We start from the raw sequence: 22551 nt of genomic DNA on the forward strand, positions 1-22551 counted from the left end.
GCAGGGGTGCCAAGCGAGGTCGGGAGGTTAACCTGGATTTGGCATCGAGCGGCCCCGGCTGCTGTTGATGGTTCGTCTGAGTCTGTAAAGAGCCAGCAGCGTTAGCGCCGGGCCGGGTCACTCTGAGGTCAGTGGGCCTCGGCGGTCAACCGGGACAGTGCTGGTTCCAGCTTACAGAGGCAGCACTTCGCCTCAATGACATCAGTCAAAACTCATGACTGTGTTATTACTGTGTTGTGTTGTTCGCCCTGAAATGAATAGACTTGCATTCAGGCTAACAAAGAGCCTTGGCGTGCATACAGCGGAGGACTGGGGGTCTTTGGATACAGCTTGACGGGCAGTAAAAGAAGACAATGCGAGCTGTCCCCTCTGAACCGCTTTTGTCAACACTGAAATCCCCGTCACAGAGACGGCCCTGCAAGTCATTTCACATTAGGAAAATTTGTCCTAATGTGAAATGACTCCTTAATGATGAGACACGAGTTATTTGAGATGCAATCAGTTTTAGCTGGATGTTTGTGGAATGACCTCTTAGCATGCATGTACAAATGACATGCATAGCTCCTTTTCCGCTTTGTAAGTACAGTAGAACCACTGAAGTCTGACACAATGGGGTTGTAACTCTGGCCAACCAATTTTTTTTCTCATTTGTCTTTTTTTGTATATGCCTCCCTATCAATCTGTTGGTCTGTCCTTTGCTGCAAGTGTCATACACCAACATTAGATATTTGGTTTACCGTTTACGAGATTAATCCGCTCCGCGGTTGAGATCGTAAGGCGAATTCTGCGTATGGCGGGCAATCCAAACCTATGTTAAATAGCAAATTCCGTGTAAAACTCCAGGTAAAAACATCAAAATCGTAGTAGTAATAGTATAGTGAGTGCTACTTATATATAATATACAGTGGACCCAAGGGATACGGCATCCCTGACTTACATTTTTGTTCACGTTACATGTGAGTTTTTTCATCCGCTCTTTAAGGCATTTGGCCCGCTTCACGATTAACATCAACTACTGTCATGACCTGTTGGGTTGCTTGTGTTTGTTGTTTTGCCTCCCTCTTGAGGCGTTTTTAGGTAACTGCTCTTATTTTCTGTTGGCGTCAAACTGCCTCCGCTGCAACATGTCACTACAATGCTGTTCTGCTATTGGTCAGCGTCTCGACTCCCTAAGATACTGGTCTTCTATTGGTCGTTGTCCCAGAAACACTGAGATGCTGGTCTGCTATTGGTTGGCCTCACTCGTTTCAAAATGGTGGAATGGTAAAGCTTTGTTCTATTGTGAGTGGAATGTGAGTGAAAAAAAAACTTGAATTGGTTAGCCACTAGCCCCATGATTGCTAGTGATGTTAAAGAGAGAAGTAAGATGATTTATATGGAAATGAAGCTGGAGATCACGGGACCCATGGCTAACCATTTCAAGTTTTAATTAAGCACTAACATGCACTATAAATATGTTTTTGTTAGCACTCACAGGTGAACAAAGCTTTAACGTTCCTACATTTTGGAAACTGTGACGCCGACCAATAGCAGACCAGCATTTTGGTGGTGTAGGCGGTGACGCGTGTATAGACATACGAGTGGGGAGCGACTCGCAGAGTCACACGCGCACACTGACTGCCATGTTTGAGGAGGCGTTTTTGTCATAATGCGAAAAAAATGGTGTAAAGAGGGGACAAAAAAAAGTTGCGCTCCACGTCGTAAGCTGAAAAAAAAGTAAGGCAGGGGCGTCGTAGACTGGGGGTCCAGACGTAGCAACACGCGCACATACGCAGGGACATTGAACTCTCCTTTCCAGACACATCCACTCACACCCAAGAACGCTTACCTGCAGGCTGTTGCCGGAGTGGGACACGGAACTACAAGCCAGAGGCGCTTCCGGGTTGAAATGGCGTGCTCTTGCTGGTCACGTGACCATGGACTAAACCAACGTCGCAAAGTTTTCTTACTTTTATTTGTTTGTGTTGGATAAGTCAATAACTGTTAACACAATAGATTTCGATACCGAGTAAATATGATTTATACATGTTTCATTTTGTATGTTGGTAATACTAACATACAATATTAAGTATTAAAGAACCTAAATATGAAAATGTCGTTTAAATGGTTTGCTCAGGGGGAGGAGCTAAGGGGTATTTAAAGGGCTTCTGGAATTCGTTTTGGAGAGTCAGAAAGGGCACAGCGGTAGAAATGGTAGAACGCTGGCATGTTAGAACAGAGAAACAGTAAGTGAATTATTTGTGGTTTTCCTCTTCTTGTAAATACTTTATTGGATCCCTGCAAATGCTTTGGTTTATTTTTGCATTTTGTTGTCACTTTGTCTATTTTTCACTGTCTGCTGGGGCTGTGGGAGCATTAAATTCCATTTAACTGCAATCTGCTCGACAGCACCATCATTTTCCTCTGTTTTTTTGCAACAAACCCGCGACAACCAGCTATGATGATTTGTACATATTTGAATATCGTTCTCCCTGAACTAGAGGTAGGTCACTTAGACCCCCCCTCTGGAGGCGGGCTTGACATAAGGCCCGAAGGTGAGCCGAAGGTGAGCCCTGAGTGGCGGGGCCAGGCACAGTCCAAAAGGACAACAAAGGAGAACCTTGATGTCATGAAGAATGTCTTCCAGACTTCCCCCTTCAGGTCAAGGTTGAGAGCCATGCTAGACTAGCTGAGTATCCTAGTATCTCTGGGTCTCGCTAACGTGTAAAGTTTTGCCAGTCAGCGTCTCTCTGTGAGTTTTTAATGTGCAGATGTGTCTCAAATGTTGTCATGAGAGGCAGCCCATTGCTGGAGCTAAACACCCAAATGCCCATCCAGCTAACCCCCTTGAGCAAAACGTCCCCGTTTTAGTCCAGTGGTGGGCATAAAGTGTAGGGAAATGATACTCTATGTAGGAGACAATGAGTGCCCTGCAGAGGAAAAGAGGAGAGAGGTGATTAGAAAGTGTCTTTGAAGTGGCGCTGACTCCCCCACTGATGGAGAGTAATTAAAGCAGCCTACTGTGTTGTCAATTTAGCTCACGGGGGATGATAATGAAACATCACAGCTCTGAGCTGCGGCCTGCAGCACCTTGCTCTGGCCTAAAACCATCATTAAAGTGCAGCCGCTTTATAAGTTGTTTTGGTACTCAACAAGCTTTCACTTGTCAGAATTTGACTTGAGTGATTCAGGTTCTCTCTTCTGTCGTGTCCTACTGTCAAAATGTCCTAAGTCACTTTGATTAGACCATTTATGTTTGCCTTCTCAAGTGAACTGAGAGGATGCAAGTAAACATGAACTGGTGTGTGGTATGAAGTTATTTATGTTCTGGAGGATTAAACATAACTTTGAATTGTGCCATTCATCTCTGCTTTTTGGTAGATTAAACAGATTAAAGCCAGCAATCAAATGACAAATGCCAGCTGGCCCAACAAAGTATGTGTTTGGAGGAAAACACAAGGAAGATCATATTTCTAAACTGATAATATATATATATATATATATATATATATATATATATATATATATATATATATATATATATATATATATATATATATATATATATATATATATATATATATATATATATATATATATATATATATATATATTTGAACTTTTTATTTTAATGCATTTCCCATTCAATCATTATGTATTTTTGTTGTTTTTAAATCATAATGTTGTCATTATTATGAAATGGATGGTATTCATTCATAAATATTCATAATATATGCTGGCAGGACATTTGAGGCAAGCATTAACACCTCACAGCCGATGCTCTGTTAATACAAATAAGTGGGTTTTGAGCTGATTAAAAATAAAATAGGCCAGCAAAATTCATCTGAAGTGAGTATATCATTTTGAATCCTGTGTTAAATTGCACTTAAGATATATTTAGCCTTCTTTTACAAACCTCAGAATCACCTTTACTGTTACCATTCGCCCTAAATGTAAAGAAAGAACGTGGAGAATAATCTGCATTATTTAAAATTAAAATAATACATCCATTCATTTCAAGATAAAAGCGGCTACTCAGGGTTGTCCTTCATTAGTATGTCTAATTAAAGACATTGTTCTCCATTTACTTCATGACACCACTTTTTGTAGTGTGCCATTAATTCACATTAGTCTTAGCCTTCCCTCCTCTGTGCTGCTTTACTTGTTAATCAATGCAAGAAATGTCTTGGTGCTTTTATGTTCTTACCAACAGGGTATCATGACAATTTTATGGGTCTGCTGCAATATCTACACAAACATTATCATCTACACCAGAGGTCCCCAAACCCCGGTCCGCGGACCAGTACCGGTCCATGGATCAACTGGTACCGGGCCGCGTGGGCTGCACCCCAAATAATGTTTTGGAGATAATTTAGTTTCATGCTACGTGTACACCGAATGCGAACGAGGGGAAAAAGCAGAGAGTTTTGTATTGTAGTCAATGGAGTTTGCATGACTGGGTGCAAATGCGCCTCGGGCGATGCGATGGACGCAAATGGAGCGACGCGAATGGCCGCGCACGGTGATGAGAAGCGAAATTTCGCCTTTCGCGTGAAATATTTTTTTTTTTACTTTTTCGCGTTTCGCGTCGCGACAGCCAATCAACTTCGGGAACATTCAACGGCTCCCGCAGGGGGCAGGAATGAATCATGGCGGCTGCTTTGCGGTCACCGGGAGCGATCCAACACGGCCAGCTGAGCTTTCAATACAAAACGGAGCCAAGCAAGAGCCCTCACCTGGCTTGTAGAAAGGCGGAAGCGAGAACTTGGGACAACTGGTATGTGCAGCGTTTGCTTCACTTAACAGCTGTTGAACTGTGCTAAGCTAACGATAGCGCAGCATTGTCAGCACAATATTTAGCATGGTCTCGGCCACTTGATTGTGACATTGAAACTTTTGGCGCCGCCTCTGGCCGCTGTTGATATTACATACGTAGTGAGAAGGATGATGTGGTTTTTAGAGCAGCCAGCACCCCGTTGACCGGTCCGTGGTGATCAAAAGGTTGGGGACCACTGATCTACACTATGCACCCCAAATGTTTGCACACACACACACACACACGCACACACGCGGACGTACACACATGCACTCACACACACATACACACACAGTACATAGCGTCACCGCACTCTTTAGTTGTGGTTTAAGGTTATAAGAGGGGTCTGCAGATGGGGGGACAATGGCAACGTTCACATGGGCCTATTTCTGTCAAGAGCAACAGTTGCCTTCTCATTGCGCATGGTTTTCTTTGGCGACAGTTCAGAGGAAATTAAGGTGGACATCAGTGCAACAGCTGGGACAGAGCCCATTCTGCCCATATCCATCTGGACAATGGATCATTTTCATTGCAACTCCCAAGCATTTGCACAGGTTGGAGGGTATAGAGTAAGGGTCGAGGAGACGGCAGATGTTAAGTTAAACATGGAATGACTGTGTAATGAGGTATTAAGGCAGCCAAACATTATTGCCTGAATATGTGTGCCACAATTTTGCACACGGATCAGAAAGGGTCAGAGGAAAATCAGGTCTGAATTTTAAATGGTAGCATTCGGGTCAAACTTTAACCGGGATCTTGCAACCATCTGCTCCTGGGATTCGGGCCAAGGCCACAGGGTAAGATTTTGGAAGCAAGACGAAGGAAAATGGTGCTGTGCTTGACTCTTAAAAAACTACTGTACGCTATAGCGTTGTTCATATCCCAGCCATGCAGCCCCGCCGCTCCATTTGTGTTTCAGGTATTTTCTCCTTTCAGCTGCGTCCTCCTGGGAGCCAGCTTTAAAATTGATGATTGCCTGCAACCGCCGCATTAAAAGCATTAATCCGGCTCTTATCAAGTAGGGAATGATGAATTAGGAGCGTCAACTCCGGGCTCACCTTTGTTGTCATTTGAACAGAATCAAAGCTTTAAATCACAGGGCTGCACCTGGTAATAGGAGGGGGGGATGGCGTTCTAATACTGGCTGTGACAGAGCCACGCTGCTGCCGACTGATTTAATAACTCCACAAGGAGGGGGTGGCATTGGGCCACTAAATGCATTTGAGCAAGCTTTTCAAATATAAGAATGCAGAATCAAGTGGGAGTTGCCATCATTTGTCTTGGTGAACTTTGGATTTCTGTGATTTGTTGGCGACCAGTCCAGGGTGTACCCTGCCTCTCACCCGTGATCCAAATATGGATAAGCAGAATTGAAAATTTGTGGGTTGCGTAGTGCGATGCTGGTTGACTTCAAATGAAAACAAATGCTCTTTTAGGAAATAATACGAACAGATGTCATTTTTAAAAAGCTGACATCCTAAATTTGTATTTGTTTAACAATCAGCATTTTTAGCATTATTACTTCCCTTTCATGTGTGACCATAAGCTATGGTTAATAGTAAAATGCCAAAAGCTATTGACTTTGATTTGACTTGAGACCTTGTAAAAAGTGAGTCAAATTTTGTAACTAATTATTTGTCGACTTTTCATTCATTCATTCACTTATTGTTAAATGCAAGCAGTGAAGAAAACTACAAAAGCTGACTCATCCTTATGGGCAAGTTTTTTTTTTCTTATTTTCAAAACTCTTGACTCGCCCATCAGCACCAGACTTCGGCAGCATTTTCAATGCCCTGGGGAGGGAACCTTTGCAGGGTGTTTTTTCTGACATAGTACAGCATATGCCAAAAAACGCCAGCATAAACAAGACTGGCAGTGCCAGTAGCAAATTCCATTCTGCCCAAAAGTTATAATCCACTCCTGCCCCCATTGGTCAATGTCGCGCTGGCAGCCAATCACGTGTGTTGTAGGATGAGCTGATAGATTGGTTGCCTCGCCTTGGAAGTTCGAATGACTTTTAATTCTACACATTTGAGTTTACCCACCAAACACAAAAGAAAACCCCAGCAAAGACATCATGACACAACAAGAATTTACCTAAGCCTATGGCTTCTTTCCATCCGCTGCATGCATTGTGTTGATGCCTGTTGTTAATCCTCCTGGGTTGCTGTCCTGCATGGAAACTTGGGGTAACTAACCAGTGTTGACATATTTGCCCAAATTTTGAAGGTTCTGCGCTATTATGCTATTATTATTATTATTGTTATTTTTGCACTACATGATATTATGCACTACATTATTAGCACCATTGTCTCTGTTGGTTGTTCATTGCTATTTTTTCTATTTATTGATTGCTCAATTATGGAATGTAGTCCGCTGCTCGGGGAAATGAACAGAATAAGAATTTCATAGTATGGTACAACTATACATATGACAACAAATCTCTTGAATCTTGAAACCAATGGCGAATTGTATTTGTTTGTGCTCGCTTGGTGTGTTTCCAAAGTATGGTCCCTCTGTAACGCCGTAGTGTGCTGCATTCACGTAACACCAGTAGACAGAAACTTCAAATGATCCATTGTGCCGCTTTAAACTAAACCATAGTATTCTTTCTTGCACCAAAGCAGTCTTCCTTGAAACACAATTTGCATCTGAGGTATATCCATTTGAGCTTCTGATCAGAAAAGGCTTTCACTTTAATCTGGCCCCTTACGTCTTTAAACGTATTTTTAAATTCAAAATAATTTAATTGTAAAAGTGTGAGTAAAGTATGACTCAAACAAAGCCCCAACGCTTTTCAATGAATAACTACATATTTTAGCAACATTGAATATTATATGAGAAACATTTAAGCGGCCAAGCTCTCATGTTTATAGAGTACCGCTGTGTCTTCATGATAGAAACACACATGAAATTGGGCACCTGCTTTAATGAGGAAAGACAAAGTAACTCAATTATTAAAATGATTTCACCATGCACATTTATTTCTTTACGTTCTCCACATCAAAGCAGCTCATTTCATTTTGTTAATTAGACGCCGAATAATTAAACCTCACTTCAAAATGCCGGGAAATGAGAGCAGATTTCTGTTTATTGAAATATAGATTGGACTTCAGTAGCCTACTTAGCAATATGTTATTTTTCTGCCTCTTTGCATTTTGCTTAATTTCTCTGGCGTTATTGTCTTTTCTGAGCGCCCACAAGGTCTGTTCAGAACTTAGAAACGTCAATGCTAATGGTTCAAATAGCCTTAAGATCACTCAATATTATACTATAACATTCTATACTGTACTAACTGGATGCAATGTTTACATTGCTGAGAATATTAATGACTGCGTGTATGCTCTCAGTCGCTGGTAAACACAAGCCTTCCGATGACATGTAGCCAAAGACATCATTTAAATCTAGAGAGGTCACAGGAAACATTAGCAAATTATCTACCCAATGCCTTCCTAGATCTCGCCGGAGATAATGGAAAAGCCAATCTATTTGCCTGATCGGTATCTTATCGGAATAGGCCGAGAAAAGCTCGCAGTAATTTCACTTGATATAATAAAAGATTTCCCTTCACTTTGAGATTAGGTTTGCCTCGGGGGTCCGTTCTATAATTGTATGCTTCTAACAAGGTGAAACATTTGTGGAATTCACAACTACATTCGCCATCGCACATGCAAAGGTGCCGTTAGGAATGTGCAAGGATGTGACCCGAGGTTCTATTGAAGCAAGTCAAAATGGGTGATAATTGAGTGAAGACTCAAGGAGTCAAGTATTCATGCTGCTACTGTGGGATTTAAAAAAAAATAAATAAATAAAATCCGCTTCATGATTTGACAGTTCATGAATGAGTGCAGTTGAAATCCACCTCGCTCCGGTCTTCCTGTGTGGAGTTTGCATGTTCTCCCTAAGCCCACGTGGGTTCTCACTGGCCACTCCCGACTTCCTCTAGCACTCCAAAAACATGCAAGGGCATTTACTAAATTGTCCTTTTGTGTGATAATCAACATTGTTTTAGTTAAATAGAAATGTGATTGTAGATCATTCTCGCCCCATGCATTTTAGTTAAGATAAAGTGATGTTAGAACCACAGAACAAACATTTGAGTCAGGCTGGTTTATTCAAAAATGTTGGCGTACGAACGGCAACTGCCAAGCTGTCAGCATCAAAGTGTGCAGACTCAGCCGATTGCTCTTGCCAGCCGAAGCATAGCACTCAAGCGCTGCGAGCTAGCAACAAAACGTCGTAAAATAAGAAGCCAGCATAATTAAATCATTCTTTTTTAAGCCATGAATTGACGATTGAATGTGATTTCAGGTCAAAGTTGTGTTATTTGTATCAAGTCATGACTGGTGACTCTCCTGCCGCAATAGGTCGTGCGTTAGTCAGCCATTGTCGCGACATCTTTTTTGACAACAACTTCAAATTAGGAGTCGTGTCCATACATCGTTTGGTATGGTAACGGTTATGTTTAAGTCTCACCGCAATTGGTGGTGTTTTGCAGTCAGAGCAGGAACAAGCTGTGCATTCTCCTGTGCTCTCCATCGCCCATACAAAAAAAAAAAGATCTCGTACTGTGCGGGGACGAGAAATCCCCTGGCATCGTCACACGACATCCCGTCCCAACCCTAATGATTGTGTAATAAATATAACAGGCCTGTCGTACTCATTCCCCCAATCCCCCGACTCTTGCTGAAAGAGTAAAAAGAGAAGGGCAACCATAGATTCAAAATTCAGATGTTTAAAACGATGTAAAGTATTTTGCATATGCCGCTGTATCTTTATTCTCTTTTTTATACAGGAAAGAGGTGAGATTATTTTGAAGGGAGTGTGTTTAACACAACAGCAACTTCCCTTTACAAACGGGGTTTCTGGAGGTTAGCAAACCATAGCTCAGTGTTTCATGCCCATTTGTGTATTTGCATGTCTTTTATCATAAATCCAAGAAGTACATAAATCTGTTCTGAAGGTGCAGTGTAAAAGGAAAAGTTATGGTGAACACACACTGAGGATGTAATGTCTTGAATAAGCATGAACGGTTACACTTGTCAGAGAATGACCCGAGTCTTTAGGTGTCATCCTTCAGACGTCATGTGTTCGCCTGACCAACATTGCTTATCCTCAGGAGATCACAGAAATCTTTTTGCAGACCATCGTTGTTGCCAAGTCTGGGCTTCAATGACAGATGGAGAAACGGACGGGCAAAATGAGATTGAGGATCCACATATTGGAATTCAAAGTGGTGGGAGGATGGCGATCGACATATATGCATGGAAAGAGAAAAGGTTTAATGAGTCAATGATTTGCGTTCCTCTCATCAAGCCAACAAGTCAAAGTTGAAATTGTTATTGGTAAGGCCGGTATCTATGACCTTAAAGATATGGAAACGCACCATCCGTGAACTTAAAGCCATCTGTTGCACAGCTGCAGTCTGAGGAGTCGTCCACCTCCAGAGAACCCCCCCCCCCCCCCCCCCCCCCCCAGACAGAGCGATATCTTCCCTTAATCTTCCGTCTATCCAGCGAGATGCCATCAGACTTCTCGCTGCCCTCTATTGCTTTGCCCTCCAAGGTTTTGTTTTAGTCAAGCCCGGCTGAGTTACCGTCAGAATCAACGGGCCGCCTTGACATGAATGAAGACTGACAGCTGTGGCTATGAAGTGGAAACAGATCTGTGGCTTTCTGCGCAGCTTCTGGAATTTCACCGTTCTCTGGGGTCAAATCAGCTGTCCTTTACACCGATCGATCCAACGGTCGATTGATTCTTTCACCAGTTTAATTTGCTTACGGGTGTCTGATTAGTAATGATTTACGGAGCCCTTTGCTCTCTTTGCAAAAGCCCACTGTCACGCGCTTTGATGAATTAGCTACTTTTGCCTGCCCTTTTCATAGATGAAGCTTTTAAAATTTATAGGTTGGGACCCCACCCACAAGAGGAGCCCTCTGGTGATCAGTGGAAATTGGAGGAGTTTGTTTTTCTGTCGCCTCAGTAAATCTAACTGCAGAGGTCACTAGCTCAAGAGATACTCATACCAAAACATGGGCTGAAAGCTTTGTGCTGTTGCTTAATTATTGATGACCTCAATGTAAACATTAACCAGAAAAAAACTGTACTCTATAAACACTTAGTGCAAATGTTCATTCGCCTATGCGGGAACCTGAGTTGGATAATCGTGACGAAAACCCAAATGTTGTACAGCCGACATCCATACATAGGTTGCACCCGAGGCACTCGGTTGATGATTGAAAAAAATGAAAGGACTAAGTGTGCCTTATGGTCTAAAAATCTGGTACAGTATATTTTAAGTAGGAACAGGAATATCAATCATTATCATAAAACAGTAAATTGAGCAATAACATCTACAATACACCGCCTCTACATTACCTACAGTGTGTACACAAATACTGTAACCGCAAGGAATCATCTCAAACATTTATCATGCTATGTAAAGCAGTTTTCATTTTACCTCTGGAGACTGTTGGGTCACTGGGACTCACAATACTAAAAAGCTATGGGTCCCAACAGAAATGTTTGGAGTGCAATAAAGAGGACTAAGTACTGTACGTCCAAAGTTCAAACTGCATTTACAAGACATAGCAAAAACCGACCACAGATATTAACAAATGTCACAGTAAAATGTATTAAGCTAGAACGAACTTACAAGTCGCATCCGTCATCATCATCATACCGCAACTAATAACAGTCCGTTTTGGTCGAAAAGTCCGCTTTTTACTTTGTGTAGCTTCAATATGTCTGTTTAGTTCCTCTTTCCAACCTTCCGAAGCGTTTCGTTTTCGTTTTTTACTTGTTGGCTTCCGTTACCTGGTTGCGTATTATTTTACCCGTCACTGATACTACAGAGTGGACTTTGCTGAAAGACAGCACTTATATAAGAGGCATTTTGATTTGGCATGTCCTGAATTCACGGAGTTACATAACTGGCTTTTAGAAAAAAAAATGGGGAAAAAAATAGTTTGCATAGCAACAGACAGCTCGAAAAGTTAGTCAGCGGTTTACCGCACTTTTACTCCCCGTCATAAAGACGTGATTATCAATATACTGTATAAAATGCTAGCACCTCCTAGTGGAGATCATTCGAATAATGATTTCAGATCACACCACACTGCAGATAAAATCTCACCACAACGACATTTCAGGTAAAACGAGATGTGCCCTGCTAGATCAAAACAAAGTAGTAAAAAAAATGTTCGCCAGTGGTCAAGTTTATAAAAGTGTGCGTCCCTATCAAAAATTAAGTCTAGGATGCAGGGATGTAGGCAAACAAGAACACTGGAGTGGACCACAAAAATTGCAATTTTTTTGGTGCCAAGACTAAGACATGGAGTCAAAAATCGGACAATTGACTTTGGTGAGGCTGTTCCTGCCAGAAAAGCTGTTTTGCAGGACATCAAACAAGAAATATAGCATTAGAATAGCAGGTTAGTAACTAAGAGCAAAATCTCTTAACATGGACGCTACGTCAGTAAAATGCCATATCAAACCTATTAAACCATATTAGAATGCTATCTATTTACCAAAAACACCTTCAATGAATGACTCTATGTATGTATATACAATACGTATGTACTGTATGTATGTATATCATCATAAATGTATAGTTTACTGAGGAAAGTTTAAAATACAAGTGATACAGGCCCTTCAATTTATTTTTTTTAATTTTGTCCATCATTACTTCATTAAGGCCTTGTCTACATGCAAGCAGCCCATTGAAACCCGCATGGTCTCCCCCCTCGTTGTTTATTTCAAGAAATTGTGTCTATACAAATCCGGCACAGCCTGGTTTCATTTGTATACAAGTCGATACCAAGTCGATAGGTATCAGTAGTGTCGTCAAATTCTGTCCAACCAGAAAGAACTTCCGTCTCTGACGTGTCCTGGTGACACACAACCCTGAAACCGGAGGCTTAGGCAAATCTCCACTTTGGCTGGAAGTTTTGAAAGATTCTGTTTTGATGTGGATAACAAAGAAAGCCCCGCCTTGTATAGCAAATAGGGCAAAACAGAGACGTTTCCTGCTAGTTTGCACAAACCTAGTCTTGCCCATCAAATATCGGATGAAGCTCCTTCCTCCCACAGACCAAGTTTTGAATGTTGTTGTTTTTTTCAAAGCAATCTGACAAGCAGGAATGTATGACATAATTCCATGACTATCCACCTTCCCTCTTTTTTTTTTCTTTATCTAATGACTATGTAATTTGCTGTTGACAGGATGTGTAATCTGTGGCCATGTAATTTGACAAGGTGTTCTGCGATATATAATTCAATATGCAAGAGGAAATGGGCATTCTCACTTCCATCCATTTCCATTCTGAATTAAAAAATGAAATCAGTGCGCAATCACTAGTATGGTTAAAGTCTCTCGTCGCTTCTCACCTGTTTATGATAATCCATTGGAGATGTGGAATTCTGGGCAACTGTTTCTGTTTTGTAATTTTTAAAACTACTTAATAGTATTGATGGTGTTGACTACCATGAAACCACCTTATTCCCTATAATTCATAACACCCTAGAAAATATTCAAGCACACAAATACTTTGGCCATTGTTAGTCTACAGATGAATCTCCATTGTTGTTTTTTGACGGATTAGTATTTATTGAATTGAATTATGAATTTTAGCTTTTAAAGGCGCTACGTTATCATTTTGTTAAACAACACCACTGCTAGCACGACACGTGCTGTGACAAATTGTTTCGTATACCAGGCTAAAATAAATATATTCAGATACTTTGTTGTAGTTTATTTTGAAAACTTGAATGCATCCCTTCGATGTTTTTGAGTGTCAGGGCCGACGGTACTTTTGGTACCGGCGTGTAAGAGTTGAATTTCCTCATGTAGCGCTGCCAGTGTGAAAAAAAGAAAAAGACGTCACCTTGGTGTGTAAATGGGAATGTTTGCCCTGACTCATTTGCTTGCCAGAAGACATGAAGACCCGAGGGAAATGATGTGTGACACACGGGCCCTCACGCGCCAGCCTGTGGCGGTTGTTGCTTTCATGAAGCCGCATGCTCATTGGTCTTTTGCTCAAATATGACAGCTTGTCCCAGACGTTGACTGTAAATATCCCAGTGTTAGCCACAGCACTCTTGTAGGTAGGGGGTTGACACACCACCCTCCAATGCCCTTCTCGTCCCTTTTTCACCTTTACTCTTATTTGCAGCCTCTCCTCATTTGCGACACTAAGAAGCAGCAGCTGGGCAGGACTTTGCATGAATGTATTGTGGATGTTTAGTAGTGTCACATTTAATTATTATTAATTTTTAAATATGATGGTGTTATACTATTACAGATTTTTTAAAAGCACATCTTGGTTTTCATACTAAGATTAGCTTAGCACAGTCCTTCTCAGTTATTATTTGCAAAGCCCCGCCAGAAAAGAGACATTTCACGTCCCGCTTCACTCACCACGGTGACTTTAAAAAAGAAAATCTATACAATTGTATTAGTATACCTAAGATTGTATCCTTTTGGACATCAACAAGAGAAAAAAAGCAATATAAATCAACTTTTAACAAAAGGTTACCTATTACAGGGTTGATTCCGGTTAGAGGTTAGTCTGAAACAGAAAAAAAAAAAAACAAAGTGCAAAACGTCAACTCAAAGTGCCTGAAATTAAAAAAAAAAAAGAAAAAGGCAATACTAAACTAAACACATTATTGACGGACTAAAGCATTTGATGTTGAAAAAAAGATTAAATACAAAAAAAAACAATTTAAATTGATCTGGAACATTATCACAGGAGCACTAGTATCTTAAACATTTTAATCTAAAGAAAAAGGTATTAAGCATTGTGTTTTTTTTCTTTGTTTGTAAATCCCATTAATCATAATTGTGTTTTAAAAGAAAATCATGTTGTCGACCGGAATTTTAACAAGTTTATAACTACCGCACAGACTTTTGCAATGAGTGCACCACTGCACCACATGGTGCTGTGGGTGTGCAATTACACTTCACACGGCAAAAGGTAACATTCACAAATACCAATTTTAGTGTTCTGTCAGGCTAAATATATTTAATTTTCATCGTTTTACATTAGTGGATGTAACTTTTGTCCCTCTCCACCCTTTGCACACATTAAAATTAAATTGCTGTATCTGTACCTTTCTTGACTCATACCCCACCCTTCTCTGCAAAATAACATCCTATGGGGCCGTAAAGTGCAGTCATTTTCATGTATACATACATCCACTTTCCATCCCACTTAGCCCGCTTAGCAACGAGCTGAACTCTATCCCAGGTGACATTGGGCTGAAAGCTGACTACCCGGAGAACTTGTCAGCAGTCAATCACGGCAAAAACGGGCGACCATTCACACAACTCTGTCACTGAGTATAGGCAAGTAAAGTACTATACCCTCAGTAAACAATGTTTACAGTATCTTGTGTGTAGTAGGAAAATGAGTTTTGAGATTTGAAAATGGCATTCAGGTCAGTAAACAGGAGTTCTTTGTGATATGGACTGACTGTGGGCAACAATAGGATGAGATTGCATCGGATTATTTAATTGATATTTGAGACAAGTGTGCAGCCGCTCCCGTAGATGACAAGCATTGTAAGGACAAACGGCTCGGCGATAACCTCGCCTCTGGCCTGATGGGAGATAGCAACAAAACAAAAGGAGCCTTGATCGGCTCAAGATAACGCCCCTTAAAAACTCACCTAGGCACAACAGCGGAACACTTGGGTAAAAAACAACTTTTAGATGAAAAGAGCCCTTGTGTGCATAAATCCCAATAAATCAAAAAGCACCTTTGTCTCTTGTGTGCAACATCAGGTGATCTTGCATTGTTAATAAAAATCCATTTGTTTTGACTCCTACCAAACAACTCTTGTGTTTTCAAAAGCAGAAACATAATTAGTGCTCTGCCCTCACCTTCCAAGTCAGCATCAATAACATGCCTCGCATGCTGGTGTCAAAAGTGCAAGGTCTCTCAATGCACATCTCAGACGCCCTCAGTCAAATTATTCCTCTCCTTTGCACTTTGTTTGCCAAAAATAAATAAATAAATAAATAAAAGCAACAAGCAAAGCCCCGTGTGATGTTTTCAGGCTTCTGTTTATTTAGATATATCCAAGAGCGCACGCATTTTGTGTGCGCAGTGGGAGTGCGCCCAGACACATAGCTGGCCCATGATTGCTTGTGACGGCCGTATTGATTTCTGTCAAAAGTAAAGCTTGCATGGCTGCTTCGAGACAGCAGGTGGAGATTTCTGATAATGACCGAGTGATTCCACTAGAGACACCTGGGGAGTGAAGCTCTTAAGGCCGCACACAAACAAACCTGCTTACATGAGCACAGCATGGGGGTATATACAGATTTCTTCACGCTAAATGAGTTTTTGCTTCTTCTCACTAACAATGTTGGAAGCGCATGCGGGATCTGTCCGATCAGCAGCTGCTCCGATGCCATGAGCTCTGGACTTCAGCATATCCAATAAACTATATGAAATAGCTTTGAATGAGGATAAACAAACAAACAAAAAAATCTTAACGGCACCGATCGATAGCAGCAAGCTACTGCTTGCTCACTGCTGTCAAAGTCCTGTCTTGTGGGTCAAGTTTTGTATTAAGTTAAAAGAGACCTACCTACTTTAGACTTAAAAAAAAAAAAAAAGGGTTATTTTGCTTGTTCCTACCTTGACATAGCTCCTGTCCCGTGCTGTTTTTTAAAAAAAATCTGAAAACATGTTGTTTGGCCATGTGTATGTTAATGAAACAAGAAAATCAATTCAAAAGGAATCCAAAACTGGACTGCGGATTCCATCCCGCTGTAAGAATCTTGGGAAATGTACTAAATGTGATGTGAGCGTTTCTAGCAATATGTTTACTGGGTTACAACACAGGACATTAAGAATGTGCTTTTGTTTTATAGACATTTTCTCTTTAGGTTTTTGCCTTGAATGATGAATAGATGACCGGAGGGACAAAAGAAAGCAGGAAGTGTCCTCATTCGCATTCGGCAGTTGACTCGTTCAGTGACCACTCACAGAGTAGAACATCTCAGGCATCCAAAGAAATGCTCATTCCATGCACCAAACAACAATGAGTAGTACGCGAGCGCATTGCACAGAACATGTGGGAACATTTTGTAATTCATTTAATGCACCATAATCGGAAGCGCCGCATATCAACTGAAATTGCAGGAGCAGGGGATACACATTTCTGCATCGCCATTCCACCAAAAAAGTAGGATCATGGTGGTTGGATTGACTTTTTCGGTACTGTTGAGGTCTACCCGGATAATTTAGGATTAGTTAGATCCAGTGCGTTTCACACTTACGCCTTCAGTGATGTACGGTATATGAAATAACCCTCCGAAGCACACATACGCATTATTGGGCTGCACAGGCTATTTTCCGGAGCATTTAAACACCTATAAAGCCGCATCAGCAATCAAAACCTATGATTATAAGTGCCAAACTTAAAATAAGTAATAATGTCAAATTATTTGTCCACAAAGTTTTATGAAATCCACCAAGAGCAGGTAAGCTTGAACAAGATTGTACGCTAAATTGCAAATTGCAATTTCTTTACCATGTAAAAAAATACATTCGAAATAACTGTTATTAGAGTTCTAAATATTATAGTTATGATAATAATGTCAGGTTGCTGTATGTTAGGCCAACAGAGAAGGCCTTGTCGTCCCTGACGGTTCACCAATGGTTATATCAGATTGACTACTTATTCACTTTGTTAAAAATCGTTCCTGGTAAGAACTTATTGGATATTTGGTTTTCAGCAACATTTTAGTGTCCCGGTTTTTAATGTTTAACATCACCCCAGTTAACATGCTGATCAGAAGTTCTCATGCCACCCTACGCAAAACGCAGAGAAGCTGCATGCATCCTTTGTCTTGCTTAGTGTTAACTACTTGATTTATGAAAAGCTATGTTTTTCAAATAGTCTCATAAACCTCTCTCCAAACACATTTGACTCTGGCAAACATAATATTGACGTTTTATGTTTGTGAAGGCCAAATTGATAGTCGTTGCAAGAAAAGCAACCTGTTTTTGGCTTGAATTATGTCAAAGAGTGAGGCCAAAATTGGAACTCTCCCCCGTTGCGCAGCGCAAAGCGCACGCTGTGCAAGAATGGAAAAATTGACAGAGGCTTAGTCAACAGTCAATTGTCTTTGCTAAGAAGCCGCCTCGTCACCGTGGAGCTGCTTCCTGCCCACACCCGCACTTTTCCTCTCCACTGCTCCGATGGAGGCAGCGGTCGGGTGTCCTCTCCTCCCCAGAGGGCCCTCTCCCTTGCTCGCCCCCTCTTATCATCTGCCACATGAAAGGATTTCATTACAAGCTGTGACACCAGTCCCACCCTAAGCCAACCTGTTCATCGAATCACATCTAAATAGCATCACATTGTGTTCAGTAGACGAGCTTGTGGGCCGTATGCTCCCATGTCTGCCTTTCCTGTCTTATCAAGTCGTGTTCTGTCCTGTCCTATCCTGTTGTTTTCCTTTTATCCTATCCTATCCTATCCCTTTTTTCGTTTTTCTTTGACTTCCTCTTCTTTTTCTTTCAGCATCTTCTTTTATGCCTTTGCTAAGCTGCTTTCCTTTTCTATTCTCATTCTATTTCTTTTATTCCTCCTCCTATTGCCCCCATGTTCTTTTCCTCTCTATTTCAGCCCCGCATGCCCGACAGACGGCCCTCTATAAAATTCTCTTTTATTTATAGCTTGTTTGCTTTTATAAGGCAGCTGTGTAGACCAAAGTCGCTGGCGCTGTTTGATGTGCGCATCTCTCATCTGTGATTAGGAAGTGAATCTTTTCAAAAAGGGGACAGGTTGTTAAAGGAAACGACTGGAGCGGAGCCTCCTTAGCGAAGATTATCTCGCACGCGTTTTATTTGGCTTCTTTCCATCGACGGCGCGTAATTCATTGCCCCGGTCCGATCCGGTGGGCCAAGTGGAGCGCTACGACCTACAGTTTTTAACAATCGCGCCATCCGGAACCTGTTATTGCCAGAATCCAGGCGCTGACGCCTGGGGCAGAATTATAATTAACGGGAGAGGGGTCTTACTCTTTCCGCTAGCTGCCCTCATTTAGACACTTGATTTATTTACTAAACATCCAGTGGCTCATCTAAGCTCATGTTCTGTGCACGGCTTCCACCACTGGCTGGCTGGCCTGTTAAAGAACAGCCTTTTCCACGCGTGTCGTAAATAACTCCGTGGGACCACCGAGCGCGGGCGGAGATGAATCTGATGATAATGGTGGACGGGGAGCTTCGGCGCACCGCATTTATCACGGCCAATGCGAAGACGACGCTACGCCGCAGGAGTGATGGCTTTTTAAGTGCATTCCCTCCTTGTGCTCGCTTGTTTGGCACATATCACTCATCCTGCACCTACAGACTGCCAATTAAAAGCGTATACAGTACAACCTCGATGCTCTCACTCCACAGGCCCACTGGCGTGTGCAGCTGTGTGTGTAATGGTGGTGGTGGGGCGGAGGGCTTGCAAGCAGGCTTAAGGCAAAAGATGCTTGCTACACTAAGGAATTTTCTATTTCACGCAGGCGTATGTCACTCACTAATTTAGGTTTTGTGGAAGGGGCGTTTTTATGAAAGAATGCCAAGAGAAGACATAATACATCGTAGGGTCCGAACTATATGGATTTTTTTGGTTGGGTGCCAGATTTTGGAAGGGTAAAAAAATAGATACAGTATACCAGTTATTTGGATGATTAATTACGTCCCATCAATGCATTGCGATGAGTTTGGTGATCCAACAGGTTAACACTCATGGGTTAGATCAGATAAGGGTTTTGAGCCAGTTTTCTTTTTTAAATCCATTTAAAACCCTGTTGCACCTTAATCCATCGGTCCATGTATGAAGAAGATACCCAACTAAATTTTAATAGCTTTGTTGAACATTTTAAGTAGGGGGTGTCCAATAAACAGATTGTCATCAATTAATTACAGTCTTGGTTAAAGGTTTATTTTATTTTTTTTAAATAATGTTAGTCTCTATTTTCATCTCTAAATGTATGCATTCTATATGCTAATTAGATATGTTTTTATGCATTGAGCCTCTTATGCTTGAGTTGTTGAGGTGATTTTCTGTTTAAGTAGTGACATCCAGATCAATTCCTGGTACAACTTTTTTCCATTGCTCACCTAAACATTGCTTGTAAAAAAATAAAAATTGTTTTGTTTTAAATGACAGGTACACAGAATGACCTTGTCAAAAAGTCATGAAGTATGTTCAAGGATCCAAAGTTACACAAAGTAGTATTGATTTATGTGTAGTAAATATTGATGCCAGTGTTACTTGTATACATTGCTGTAAATGGTTTGACTACATAAAAGTAAATGGTTAAAATAATCAAATTTTGGCCATTATTTATTATTATTTTATATTTGGCCAATATATGTATGGCCTATTTCTGAATGGCCATAATCAACTGATAGATTGCCTTCTACTCAATCGTCACAGACGTTGCTAAATCAGGCTCCCTGTCTTTATCTAACACGGGATGAATATCTTTAAGTCGGAATAACAAAACCCACACAATAAAGAGCACTTCCAGGGGGGGGGGACTCAAACAAGTCAAGGTGTTCTGAAAAGTCAGAGAGTAGTGCAACCTCAGATTAATGTCCTCATAAAGCAACGGAGGTGGTTTGATGGAAGACTTTATAGATTCTGTAGGTGGGCCCTCTCCTCTGGGCGATATTCCTTTTCAGCTTTGTTCTGAATACTCGAGCAAGAAAGTGTAGGCAAACACAAGTCATATCAGATTAGTTGTGGAGACACCCACCTTATGGGTGTTTTTCAGTGATTATGTCTCTCTGACACACACAGTAAGGTATAGCCTTTTGACATGGATATTGCCATTAGGTGGTAATACCACAAGCTGGATTGGACCCTAACAGTCCAATGAATCAATAGCTACTGTTGAAAAGAATTCAAAAAGAGAAAAACGGGAGTCTATATTGATGTGGACAGGTAATGAAAGATAATACCACATGGGTGGAGTGGTTGTCAAAAAGTCATTGACCTTGATTCGTTCCTGTGTTGCCTTTTTTTTTTTTTTAACCACGTCTGCTCTGACTTGATAAGAGCCTGTCGCGAAGGATCAAAAGAGAAGTGAGATTAACATTCATTTGAAGTTTCATCAAATTCAGTGTTGCTCCATACTTGCTCAACGAGAAACCGGCAGAAAAGCACCTCTGATCAATAGATAAGGTAAAATCCATGGATGGGTGGATGCAATGACTATACAGTATTATGAAGTGTAATTCTACGACCAAAATTATAAATATTCTTTCATCATACTTGATTTCATAAAAAATGTAAAGATCTGTAACCTTTCGCTTTATGCTGCAGAGAAGTTATTCCCTAAATGGCGCACAAACAAAATCATTTTGAGTACACGCGCAGACTAAAAGTGATAATATATACGTATTTGACTGGAGGGCGTATGGGCAGTGGACTACAAAAGCATCCTGCCGTACATTGTATGTCTTCAACCTTTTTTTTTTAAACCCTTTGACGAAATTCAAAGTGATGGCCCAAACAGTAGTGAAAAGAGAGCCTGGATGGAGCCGACTTGAGCCTGAGCCATGCGAGCCCGGGTAAGGAGACCTCCCTCTGGGCCTGGCAGACCAATCCAGCCTATTGATTTTCTGTCCTTTCCTTCAATATCTGGAATGTGCCACTGCCAATAGATTATGACAAACGTGCCCGCCAGAGACCGTCGATCCTTTAATTGAAGATGATAGAGGACAGCCGAGGCTGGAGCGGGTCTGCGCCTTCCAAAGTTACCTCCTTCCAAGTCTATAAACCGCAACGGCCTCTCACGGAACAAAGCTTTTGTGGCCAACCATCTCTACTCAAGTAAACTTTCACCGCACCGCTGAACACAATGGAGTTGGTGCTTTACAATAACAACCTCCTGCCAAAAGCACAAAAACAAGGCAGGAGAAAAAGCTCTGTGCTCTATTTTGATGAAAGTAACAAGCACAGCTTGTTGTAAATAGGCTCTCCGCGGCCTGAGGCAGCTTTTCTCCCTGGGGGATGTGCTTTCTGCATCTCTCCCAGGGTTGCTGTCGCCAACGGGAAGAAGGGAAGCACAAACAAGAAGTTGCCTCAGCTCTTTTGGCGAAAGGAAACCATCTCTGATAAGGTCCTACGGAACTGGGTTTTCGTCTCCTTTCAGATTAGCAATAAAAGCTCGGAATTACAATACAGGATTGACTTGTTAGCTGTGTTAGGATTACAGTCCAGGTGCGCGCGGAGAAACGCTGGCTGCCAAGGGTGCCGGGCTATGCCGACGAAAGATAGTTAGCACCCTGTCTGTCTGCAAACACTTCCGCCTGATAGCTCGGATGTGTGCTTATTCAAATGAGTTCTGCTGCGGGCGCCCTCTTGCAAATCAGGCGCCATCCGCTCAGGCATTGTCACACAAATTAGAAACGGATGTTTTGGGCAGAGCAGAGGTGCGGTCTGTGGACATCAACCTCATGGTGCTGCCTTGGACGCGAGTGCCCCCCGCCCCCACCGGAATCAAAGCCGCAACCTCTCTCGCCTCTTAAAAGGGGACGCAAAAGACGACTGTTTCCAACCTGCGACCTACATTAGTGATTTTTTTTTTTTTTTTTTTTTTAATAAATCTCCTCAAACCTCTCTTCAGTTACCTTTCTCCCCAATGCCTTTAAGCCTCTCTGATCCTTTCCAATAATAATGGCATTGCCAGCCAATCTCTCTGAAAATGGTTTCAGCGCATACCTAATCCC

At 41.6% G+C, this 22551-nt stretch overlaps 1 long non-coding RNA gene across 2 annotated transcripts in view; it reads right to left on the minus strand.

Moving 5' to 3' along the window:
• LOC148429834 (uncharacterized) overlaps positions 1 to 22551 on the minus strand; it is a 37938-nt gene that overhangs the window by 10114 nt on the left and 5273 nt on the right. For both annotated transcript variants that reach the window (XR_015866909.1, XR_015866907.1), the window contains one exon: positions 14332 to 14364. This is a non-coding gene — a long non-coding RNA (uncharacterized LOC148429834). The remainder of the gene's footprint in view (positions 1 to 14331; positions 14365 to 22551) is intronic.

This window comes from Hippichthys cyanospilos, chromosome 1 (assembly GCF_059441005.1).
Source record: "Hippichthys cyanospilos isolate Australia breed blue-spotted pipefish chromosome 1, RoL_Hcya_1.0, whole genome shotgun sequence".
Classification (NCBI taxonomy): domain Eukaryota; kingdom Metazoa; phylum Chordata; class Actinopteri; order Syngnathiformes; family Syngnathidae; genus Hippichthys; species Hippichthys cyanospilos.